Source organism: Dipodomys ordii, unplaced genomic scaffold (genome assembly GCF_000151885.1).
Source record: "Dipodomys ordii isolate 6190 unplaced genomic scaffold, Dord_2.0 Scaffold53, whole genome shotgun sequence".
Taxonomy (NCBI): Eukaryota; Metazoa; Chordata; class Mammalia; order Rodentia; family Heteromyidae; genus Dipodomys; species Dipodomys ordii.
The window spans coordinates 11,477,513-11,489,043 of record NW_012267269.1 but is presented as its reverse complement, the minus strand read 5'-3'; the positions used below and the strand labels follow the sequence as shown (position 1 = coordinate 11,489,043).

The following is an 11,531-nucleotide window of genomic DNA, read 5'->3' as shown; positions in this document are numbered from 1 at the left end:
GCGCCGCCGGGTGCGTGCGGAGGTTGCTCTGGAGCTGCTGGAGCGGCGCGCGCTGGCCAGAAAGCCCCTCGCTTGGATCGGCTAGCGTCACCCCGTCTTCTGGAGCCCCTCACCCGTCTTGTTTTGTTTCCTCGATCCTGCCACAGACGAGCGGGCCAAAGGAGCTGGCCGGGCCCTTCGACTGACGTTGTCCACGGTAAGAACCCGCGGCCGGCGAGGTGAGACGGCGCGACCCCGTCGCTCCTCACTCCCGTCTGCGCCCAGGCGGGCCGAGGTGCGGGGCGCATGGGGCGGGTGCTCCAACCAGGGGAGCGAGAGGTGGGAGATCTCGCTCCCGGACACGGGGTTCCCCCGCTCCCCGCCGCTCTCGGAGCTTCTGGGGGTTCGGGAGTCGGGTTTTAGGCTGGCTGCCTGGGGTGCGCACTTCAAGGGGCGGGAACGAGGATCCCGTCTTGTGGCCTTGGTCCTTTTAAAAAGCGACAGCAATCAAAAGTCCTCCTTGCGGGGTGCTCATCCGACCTCGATCTTCCCCTGGGGTCGCGGTTGGATGCCGGAGGAGTTGCGCGCTGGGCTGCGGTGGCGGGAAGAGGAACTTTTACAAAAGTGCGCCCTGGCAGGAGTTGTGTGTGTGTGTGTGTGTGTGTGCGTGTGTGTGTGAAAATCACTTGGACGTCCAGGAAGGACTTTTACGTGTGGAGGCTCGGGGAGGAGGAGGTGGGGGCTGCACGGGACCCACTCAGCCCGGGACCCCACCCCTTTTCCCCCCTCCCCACAGTGGGGCTGACGAGGTTTGATGTTAAAAAGGAAAAGGAAAAAGAACCCGCCCCACCTCGCTGGTTTAGGGGCCCACTGTCCAGACACCTGGAATCCCACCCAGCCCCGCGGGCCCGCGGCTGGGAGAAGGTGCCGACTCCCAACTTCCCTTTGCTTCGGCTCTTCCCCACCGTCGGACTCTTCGGAGGTGTGGGTGGCAAAATGCTACAAAACAACCACCACAAAAAGTCATCCCCCCCACCCCGCCTCTGCCCCTGCCCTCGCCCCGGCCTCTGAGACCCGAAACCACGGGCGATCCCGCCCCTCCCGGACCCCCCTCCGCGTAAACGTTCTCCGCCCGCCCCGCGCGCGCGCACCTCCGACTGGTGCCAATGGCCTTTTGTTTCTGCGCGTTTCTCCCATTGTTTGCGTTTCCAACATCTGGTGGGGGCTTGGCGGGGGTGGGGAGAGGAATGGCGTCCCTTTTGCCCCCCCTCCTCCCCCCTCTCCCCCCCGGCCCGCCTTGCACGCCGGCCTCTGGGCCAGCTCGGGTCAGGGATCCCAGCTTGGAGAGGAGAGGAGCTGAACCCGGGAGGGTCCGCCTCGCCCGGCCCTGTGGTTGGAGAGCCGCGGGGAACTCGTTTCTTCCTCGCGGGCTGGCTGGCTCGTGGCCCTGGGCGCCTTCCTCAGATCGAATCCCGCACGCACCGGGGAAGGGCGGGGAGGCCGAAGGTGAGGCTGCTTTCGGGTGCGGGGAAGCGGCCTCAGAGATCCGAAGGTGTCCTCCACCTGGCTGGGAGCGGCTTCCGTGACCTCCCCGCTCTGTGAGGCTGGTTGGGGGCTTTGCACCATTGCCAAAGGTCCGGAAGGTAGACGATTCGCCATCAAATGAATGGGGATGCAGGTAAACCCCGGGAGGCGCCGGAGCGCCTGGGGGTAGTGGTGGAGTCGCTCACGGTAGAATCTGCCGGGGGATCTGACTTGACCCAAGGCTCCAAGTTTAAATTCCCCCACCCCCTTGCCTGGTAGGAACAGCAGACCTCGTGCACATACACAGAGGCGGCCCCAGAGGTGTTTTAAGCCTTCCAGATCCCTGAGAACAGGTAGCATGCCCCTCCCTCCCTCCCCCCCCAAGTCCTGACTTTCCCTGGAGATGGCCCCTGATTACAGGTGCCTCAGTTTCCCTGGGGGCAACTTAGATGCTTATGGGTGGTGTGATTTTTGTTTTAGTGAGGTGTGGATTATTTATTGAATAACTAGGGCAAAAGCTAAATAGAGAATGCAACCCCCCCCTCCTGCCCCGCCAAGGCATGGTTTCAGGAGAGTGTTCCTACCGTGAGGAAGGGAAGCTGAATCTGAACACCTGTTGGAACCTAGACCTCCTTGTACCCTGGTATTGTCCATGTTTCTTGTGGGACACAGAATAATCAAGGATACTCAATGACACTCTCTTTGTCCTCCAGTTTTTGATCCCTCACCCATTCTGGGGAAGGAGGATGCTTATGTGGTGACAATCTCTCCCGCCCCTCCCCCGCCCCCCCCCACACTAGGGATTGAACTCAGGGTGGAAGGTGTGTATGTGTTCTGTATCACTCACTCGCGCCACTCCCCCCCAAGCCCTTGGAACCTATCTGCATTGAAACTTTTCTCTCCATCTGGTACTAGGGGTGGAACCCAGCGCCTCCTCTACACTGAGTATGTGCTCTCCCACTGAGCCGTGTCCCAATCCTTATTCCAACATGTGAAGTGGAAACTTGGGCTCTGCACAGATCTGGTTTGCTCTTTACTAACGTAAGAGAACTTAGAAGATTGTCAAGTTAGGAATGTAGACACACAGACTACTTTCTCCAGAGACTTCTGGATACTCTCAGTGGGACCAAAAAAGCACAATCTTTAAAGGAGAAACTACTTTATTAATATTTCATTATAAAAATGATCTCCCAGGAAGAATTCTTGGAACTTTAGCAGCAGCAACAAAACAATGAAAGGGCTTGTGGAAGGAGCCTATTCTAGGTACCTCTTGCTAAAGAAGTACCAAAACTCATCATTAACGATGTGCTTGTCCCACAGTACCCCTTCCAGTTATTTCTGGGAGAAGATAAGCTTGTATTTCTTTAATTTTACAATTAAAACAGTCTATTTTAATTTAGAAGTTAAAAAATTATAGAAAATACATAGAGATGAGGTTTTGTGTTGTTTTTTTCTTTGTGCTAGTAGTTGGGCTTGAACTCAGGGTCTGGCTAGCCCTTAGCTTTTTGCTAAAGGCAGGTGCTAAAGCACATGAGCCACAGCCCTACTTCTGGTTTTTTTGGTGGTTAATTTAGAGAAGACTCTCATGGACTTTCCTAGCTGGCTGACTTCAAACTGTGATCCTCAGATCTCGGCTTCCGGAGTATCTAGGATTTTAAGAGGATCATACAAACATGGTTCCAGTAAACAATATTCTCAATTATTTCTTATATATTATATAATATATTTTATATTACTGAATATTTGATAAGATGGATGCACTTTTTTAGGGTATTGAAGATTGTCATATTGCCTGTGGTAAACATTTGTCAGTTTATCATTTGTCAAAAATGCACAAGACAGTCAGTTTGCTCTGTTCTCAGCCTTTGTTACCAGTTTTCCATCTCTGCCATGTGATGGAAAAATATTTTGTTTTTCTTTAGTCAGAAGCAAGAATAACCATTTTTCATATTGTCTAATAACATTTCCCCTTTGATGATATTGTTCATCCTTACTTAGTTTTCTCCTTTTTCTTTTGATTAGACATATTCTTTATTTAAAAAAATTGTCTTGACTTCTGGCCCTGTCCTCATAGTCTGACAATCTATATTGGCGGGCAAGTGTTCATCTTTCTTGGCCAATTCTTCTTTTCTTTCTCCTCCTCCTCCTCCTCTTCTTCTTCTTCTTCTTCTTCTTCTTCTTCCTCTTCTTCTTCTTCTTCTTTCCTTGTGGTGGTAGGTGGTAGGGATTGAACTCAGGGTCTTAACATACATAAGGCAAGCACTCTACCACTAAACTACATCACCAGCTCCTCTTCAGAAATTCTGTTCTTTTGAATATAACAGACATTTGGTGAAACTGTAACCCATAAATTGCTAAAGTAACTGCCATCATTCCAGGTTGGTTATCAGGGAGACCAGGCAAAGGCATTAGAAAATTTTATGGAAAATAATGAATATATACTTTCAGCTAATTAACTTGTATGCCTTTATGGCTTGTAGGCCTTACCATCTAGTTCTGAAACAATTTGAAACAACCATTTTTGTTTTTACTAAATGGGTTACACTAGGTCATTTTAGTATTTGATCATCTGCTGATAAACACATATGCTATGATCCACAACTTATTATTTTAAACATTTCTTCTAACCTTCTTGGCTGAAATTTGCCTACTTTTATACTAAAAATTTCTTTCTTTGGCCATATCCCTTTGAGTTATGAACTCAGGACAATCATGAATCTGAACAGTTTAGCAGTATATTGGTAAATCTTTACAGGAGAGTTTCCCAAAGGCTGAATCAGGTACTTTCTGCCCTCGTTTTAAAATTTATGTAGCCACAGTCTTGAAAACAGATGATTCTGAATTGGGATAGAATAGAAAGAGAAGATAATTAATTTAGCTAGGTGGTGATGCCATATAAAGGCTATACAGGAAGAGCATTTAGGTAAGCTGGATAGAGATAACTAAAAAATCCATGGCCTTAATATGTCATGGATTATTAGAATTCCTAATAGATTTAACTGAACAACAAAAAAGTAGTCTTTCAGTTGGGAAAGCCCAATGTAAAATTCTTCTATAATAAAGCTCTAGGAATTTTTTGTTGTTGTTGTTGTTGGTCCTGGGGCTTGAACTCTGAGTGCTGTCCCTCAGCTCTTCAGCTCAAGGCAAGCGCTCTACCACTTGAGCTACAGCGCCACTTCTGGTTTTCTAAGTGTTTATTGGAGATAAGACTTTCATGGACTTTCCTGCCCGGGGTTGGCTTTGAACCGCGATCCTCAGATCTTAGCCTCCTGAGTAGCTAGGATTACAGGTGTGAGCCACCGGCGCCCAGCAGGAATTTATTTTTTTAACTTCAGAGACAATGAAAGACATAATGATGATAATATCAGCTTTTTCCATACCTTACTTTTTTTGCTTGTTTTAGTAAGGGCTTCATACATGCTAGACAAGTGCTCTAATACTGGGCTATATTCCCAGTAATGTAGGAAGCAAATGATATTTATCAGGCATGATGAGAGCTCTGCACCAAATTTATAGGTTCCCAAGAGCTAATTGGTCATCTAATTGAAACATCCATTCAAATTTCACTGTAGATTTTCACCCTTAAAGCACATCCAAACTGCATCATTTCATAACAAACCAAACTGATAAGCAAATAAGCAACCATTTTTCTCTGGAAAGGACTGGGGAAAAGGAAGGGTTTGACTCTGTAGAGCTTGTGCAAGTTTTTAGGGCACTGAATTTTTATAGAGTAAACAACCTCCATAATCAGAGAGGTTAGTCATTGAAATGCTACATTTCAGGGCTGGGAAGGTGGCTCAGTGGCAGAGCGCTTGCCTTGCATGCCTGAGGCCCTGGGTTCGATTCCTCAGCACCATATAAACAAAAAGAAGAAAAAAAGCCGTAAGTGGCGCTGTGGCTCAAGTGGTAGAGCGCTAACCTTGAGCTGAAGAGCTGAGGGACAACACCCAGGCCCGGAGTTCAGGCCCCATGACCAGACCCCCCCCCCCAAAAAAAAAAGATAAGCTACATTTCACAACAGTCTCTGTTCCATATCTTTTAGCCATTGTCATCGTGACTTTCAACAGGCGGTAGAACAAAGCCAATACACAGTGATCAAAGAAAAAGAGTAGAAATGGAGAGGAAATCTTACTCTTCTAAAGTGGTCATCAAGGTTTTCTAACAAAATCCCTTAAATCCCCCAGAAAATGATTAGCATTATCTTTCTTAAGAGAGGTAAATGTGGTTCATGTTCCAATGGCAAGTTTTCCAGACAGTGAACGTTACATAAGATTCCAGCATTCCAGCTGAGGACAAGACTGATTCTAAAAGGCCACAAATCACCTTAAAAAGAAGATGAAGAAGGAGGAAAAAGGAGAAGGAGATGTGGGAGGGAAATGTAATGTTAATTCTAAAAATATACCTTGTTTCTTTGAGAGTAGTTTGGTGAGAACAAAGGAGAAACATCTTCTGATTTCCACTTGGACAATCCTCCAGGCACAAGAACTGTATTTCTTATTTTTCAGGTAGTTTTTGATTCTGTTGAAATAACTTCTCCATTGCAGGGTAACCGGTTGGAGCACCTTCTCTCCCGAGTGTTCCATCTTGTCCTCTTTCATTTCTTTCATGTGGGTGTTGTTTTCCTTCTCTTCCTGTATACATTGTTCCAGGTACATTATTTGCTCTAAAAGTCCCATTTTGATTTCTGTCAGGTGTTTCTTTTCCCAAGTGGAGTTGGAATTGTATTGACTGAAGATACTCAAGGTCCCCGTGATTATTTCATACAAAGCTTCCTTGATGTCATTTTTTATAGGCTGAGCATCTGATCCATTTTCTATGGGCAAGTCAAAAGCTTGGATTTCTCTTAGACATGCTATCAGAAATGAGTCGCTAATAATCATAAGTTTCAAATTCTCCAGGTGCATTCTACTCAAGAGAACACAGACTTGAGATAGAATAGGACTGATGAGCAGAACCACAAGGAACACAAGGCATAAATACTTTGGAGTTATGTCAACCTTGATGCTCATTTTTTTTTCTAAGCTAAAAATTTCACAATATCTAAGGTTAACAGTGATGTTTTAAGTCTCTTTTCATGTCACTTTATATACCTGAAGATCTTTAGTGGGAGGAGTTAGTTCACTAGTCATTTTACAACTATCAGGATTTCGACCTTTTTCCTTTTCCTCAAAGGCATTTTTAAACTGTGGGTGACTACCCTGTCTTCGGAGATTTTTTTTTTCTTTAAGTGAACAAAGCATTAGTACTGCCTTACCTTATATGCGTAGATGACACTTTCAGTGCTAAAGACTCATCATGACAAAACTGATACAGAAGGCTGGGAAGGTGGCTCAGTGGTAGAGTGCTTGCCTCACATGCATGAGGCCCTGGGTTCAATTCCTCAGCGCCACATAAACAGAAAAACAAAAGCCAGAAGTGTCACTATGGCTGAATGGTAGAGTGCTAGCCTTCAGCTGAAGAGCTGAGGGACAGCACCCAGGCCCAGAGTTCAAGCCCCATGACCAAAAAAACAAAACAAAACAACAAAAATACTGATACAGAAGAACTAGGGTTGTATAGCTCAGTGATAATGCTTGTCTAGCATAGATGAGGCTCTGGGTTCCCCGTCTAGCACTATAAAAGAGAAAGAAAAAGAAAAGAGAAGAGAAAAACAGAAAAGGAAAGGAGGGGTTGGAGTAGTGGCTCAGGTGGTAGGGAACCTTCCAATGAGTATAAAGTGTCCGATGAAGCAAGTCTGAGTTTGGTGGGGTGGGAGGAGAAGACAAAAAAAAAGAAAAAAAAAGAAAAGAAAAAAGGAAAGGAAGGAAAGGAAAAGAGAATAAAAGAAAAAGACAGCACCCAACATCAGGAAAATACTTTTTGTTGATTTATGCCAGAACTGGAGTAAGGAGTGGTGTTTGAACTCAGGGCCCCAAGATCTCTCTTAGCTTTTTCTGCTCAAGGCTGTTACTCTCTACCATTTGTGCTACACTTCTGTTTCAAGCTTTTGCTGGCTACAGATAAAAGTTTCTAGAATTTGTTGGCTCAGGCTGAGTTTGGAACTGGATCTCATCCTCCTGGGTAGCTAGGATTACAAACGTGAGTCACTGGCACCCAGCAGGAAAATACATTTTTGTGCTTGATCATATAGCCAAAGACTCTCTTTCGTGAAGCTAACTGTGGACATTGACCACACACCTATGAATATTGATGGCTAGTTCATCAGAGCATAATGTAGTTTAGGTTTTTGCTTTTGTTTTTCCCCCAGCTGGACATGTCTATATTTGAATATTTTCTTTTCATTTTTCTGCTTTTCAACAAAGATGAAGAATAGAGTTGGTCAGTTCAGTACCATTCTTGTCAAATACAAGATGAATCTGGCTTGAATTCCTATTGTGGCTAGAAAAAGGTGATATTCTATTATATTCCTAGCTTGCATTTCATATACTTCTTGTATCTTTTTGCAGAATTCCTCCAGTAGGTTGTATATTTGAGGATAGTTTAGCGTTTTTTCATTAGTTTCTCACATATTCTCTTTTGTTTTTGATATAGCTTAGTCAATATTTAAAAACTTTTGCTTGACTGTCTTTCCTTCTTGCATGATGGTACTGGTATTTTGTTTATTCCTGTATTTGTTTTTCATTAAGGATTCATATGGGTAGGTCACCCATTTTAACCAACTTAACTCACACTTAGCCAGTAGGACTGTGGTACTAATGGCTATTTATGGCTTTAAGGTTCTAGTCAAGGCAAATGGATTCCTTTCTCTAGGAAAATAAAAGGGAAGTCACTAAGAGTTCCATAGTAGTGGCAGACTGAAAATTTGGCTTAAAATTTCTTGACTAGATGGGTTTGGTGGCTCATGCTTGTATTGTATATATAGTGTCTGTAAGTATATGTTAAACATAGATATGTATAAATATGGATTTATGGCTAAATAATAGATAGGGACAGAAAAAATCATTCTTCCAGTGAATGATCTTTATTAACATATTTTTATTTGCCTAGGTTTAAGAATTCCTTGCCTTTGGTCAACAACTGATTGTTTTAAAAGGCAAAACTCCTTTCAAGAGAAGGCACATGCAACCAGAAAATTATTATATACCTAAAATGGGATCAATATGCCTTTTTAAACTTAAACATGGACCATTTGTAAAACAAATGTCAATTTGCCTGCAGTATAGTTCCTTTTCATCTAATAAGGACAACACAGATACATGGGGGTTCAATGTGTTGTTTTTGGAGCTTTCACACTCACACATATCTTCACTTGAACACTGTGTACAGTATGTATAAATACAAAACAATGGCTTCTGAAGGCACACTTTCTTATATAGCTCATATAACTTCTTCTACCTGAAACTTCTTCAACAGGCTCAGTTAGAACTGTTTGTTCTTTGAGGCTTTTGCCATGCTTTGTGATACCTTAATTACAGGTTTTTGAAATGAGTAATTGCATAAGTGTTGAGCTTCCAATTTAAAACTCTCTCTACCCCAACATGCTGGTGGTGATTAGTGTACTTTCCACTCATTTGAGACAGCTCAGCAGTGCTAATCAAGCTGAGGGGTTGTACAATTGCCTTGCTATTATCCTGCTCGCTAGATGATGGAGGTGGCAACTAATTTGGTTATTGTCAACCATCTTGAATCTCCCTGTATTTTTCCAGCAAGCACAGTTCTATTGCTTTAGCTCATTTAGTTTAGTTTTCCTCTTTGCCGCCATTCTAGTATTATATTCTTATTAAAAAAATTAATCATAACCCAGGTCTTCCAGATGGAGGAGTAAGTTGTCATGCATTATGTTGAGGGAGTTGCAGTTGAGTTAGTAGCTATGTTTGCAGTGTTTTGATCTCAGGGTTTTCCTGTAACATGGATCTCATGTCCCATGTACTGCACATGTTCACTTAAGTTGATATTGACAATATTCATGACAAAAAAAGGAGGGATGGTTGATTATGTATGACTGTACCTTTCCTTGCTTGATTTAGCAAATAGAATAGCCATCCAATATCTGAGACATCTTTGGATTATAAAGCCATTCACTATCAGAAATTCAAATTTACCTGGGAGCCTATTTAATGTGACAACTCTGTTCACCAGGCAAGCGCCCATTGATCTCTCTGAGCAGAATTCAAAATGGCACACTTTCTTGAGGAAGTCTTTCCTCTGCTACCTTTTCCTCTCCGGTGGAACTACGAATTGGTTGCATTTCTTTATACTTGTGCACATATCCCTAACAACTGTGCAAAGAAGATGTACACATATGCACACATGCATGCACACACACACACACACATACTCACACGCAATTCAGGTCATCAGTCAGCCTTGCTACCTGTATATCTCAAAATCAGAAAGTTGAAGAGAATGACAGTGTATGAAACATTTTTGCTTCTAGATGTTCCTGTCACAACTGGCCAGTCTGTCATTATCAGGGTATGCTTTGGAATGCTAATGTTGTTTCTGTGCTATCTGCTTTACTTCCTAGACTGCCCTGGGGTAATTTGTATGTGGTCCAGTTCTGCTCAGAGGGAAAGCTGATTGGCAGAGTCTGTCCTTCTGTCTGTGGAACCCTGTGAACTTCATGTGGATTTTACCCATAGTGGGCCAGGTGCAATTTGACAAAATGGAGAAATGAGACAGTTCAGTCTAGACAAGATAGCTTTGATTTAGCTCAGGGCGCATGGCATCTGCTGTTAAGATTTATTACTTCCCACAAAGTGGCAAGTTTCAAGCCAGAGTGAGAGTAAGTTGTTGATCATTCCAGTTACTCAGTGTGTGAGCATTAGTCAGTCATTCCATTTGTGGGATCAGAAGGTGATTGGGCCCCAGAGAGAGCCTAGGGATAAGAAATTGGTATGCAAATCTGGAAGTTCTTCCCACAGATCACGTAGATAAGGTCACCTCAAAGTTGTGTACAGTTCATTTGGCCAGATCCACCCTGTCCACTCTGCCAACTCACTCATTCTTACTGCCTGCCCTTTGGGGATAACCTCTCACCTGATTTTCTGGTCCCTTTCTCGGTTGTACGTTTCTTAATATTGTCTCTGATGTAGAGATTCATAATGACTCCATCATTATTATATGGATATATCCAAATTAGAAAATATGATCCTTTTAAGGAAGACAGAGGCTTCTCTTATCCCCTGAAGCCACAGTTTGCTTTGTGCCCTGGGTTGTGTCTTTTTTCTCACTCACCATGAAGTTCCCTGGTGGAGGTGCAGCAGATGGTTTGTTATGGCTCCTTCCTGAATGCAAGATGGCAAGACCTGGATCACTCCATGGGTGGGAATGGAAGAGCATATATATATATATATATATGTTTGTATGTATGTATGTATATATATGTATATATATGTTAATCTTATGTGTATCTCTGTTAATGTATGTATAACATCATTTGGAGCTATTTTTTTTAATCTACATGAAAAGCCAATCATAAATACTAGGTCTAGGACAAGTTGTTTGCCACACTTGGCCTATGATACATTTCAATAGCTAGCACAGAAGCTGACACAAAGCAGGTGCTCAGCTATTATTTGTTGGGTGACTGAATGACAATAATGAAGCCATGTCTCAATGACAGGGATAGTTCTCATTGTTTAGGAAGATGAGGAAGGGACAAAGTTGAGTGCTGGAGGGTGATTGAGAAGATCACAGAATGACACAGGACAACTCAAGTGTTGGTTTAATGTCCTCTACTACTTCTGCTGCTGCTTCTTTGAAATTCCATGGGACTATTGAAATCATAAACGCTTTTGTACCTCTACTCCAGTGATGTCACACAGCTTTGTATCCTTTGGCTAATTTACCTATCTCCTCAGATCAGAAATGGTACTGCTTCTCAGTGCCTGATTGTTGTCCCTGAGGTTTTTTGCTCAAGTCTAGCACATTACCATTTGAGCCACAACTCTACGTCTGGCTCTTGCCAGTTAATTGGAGCTAAGAGTCCCCCAGACTTTCATGCCCGAGCTGGCTTTGAACCACCATCCTCAGATCTTAGCCTCCTGAGTAACTAGGTGATTTGCTCTTTTTTTTTTAAATTTTTT

At 43.6% G+C, this 11,531-nt stretch overlaps 1 protein-coding gene across 7 annotated transcripts in view; it reads left to right on the top strand.

Moving 5' to 3' along the window:
* Window positions 1-6: 6 nt before the first annotated feature.
* Mob3b (MOB kinase activator 3B) overlaps window positions 7-11,531 on the top strand; it is a 180,904-nt gene continuing 169,379 nt past the window's right edge. For 4 of the 7 annotated variants that reach the window (XM_013020822.1, XM_013020823.1, XM_013020818.1 and 1 more), the window contains exon 1: window positions 7-196. The gene's annotated coding sequence lies outside the window, so the exon portion shown is untranslated. Of the gene's footprint in view, window positions 219-1,327; window positions 1,486-11,531 lie in introns of those variants that run through there. The other 3 variants (XM_013020821.1, XM_013020819.1, XM_013020824.1) reach the window with 2 other exon arrangements.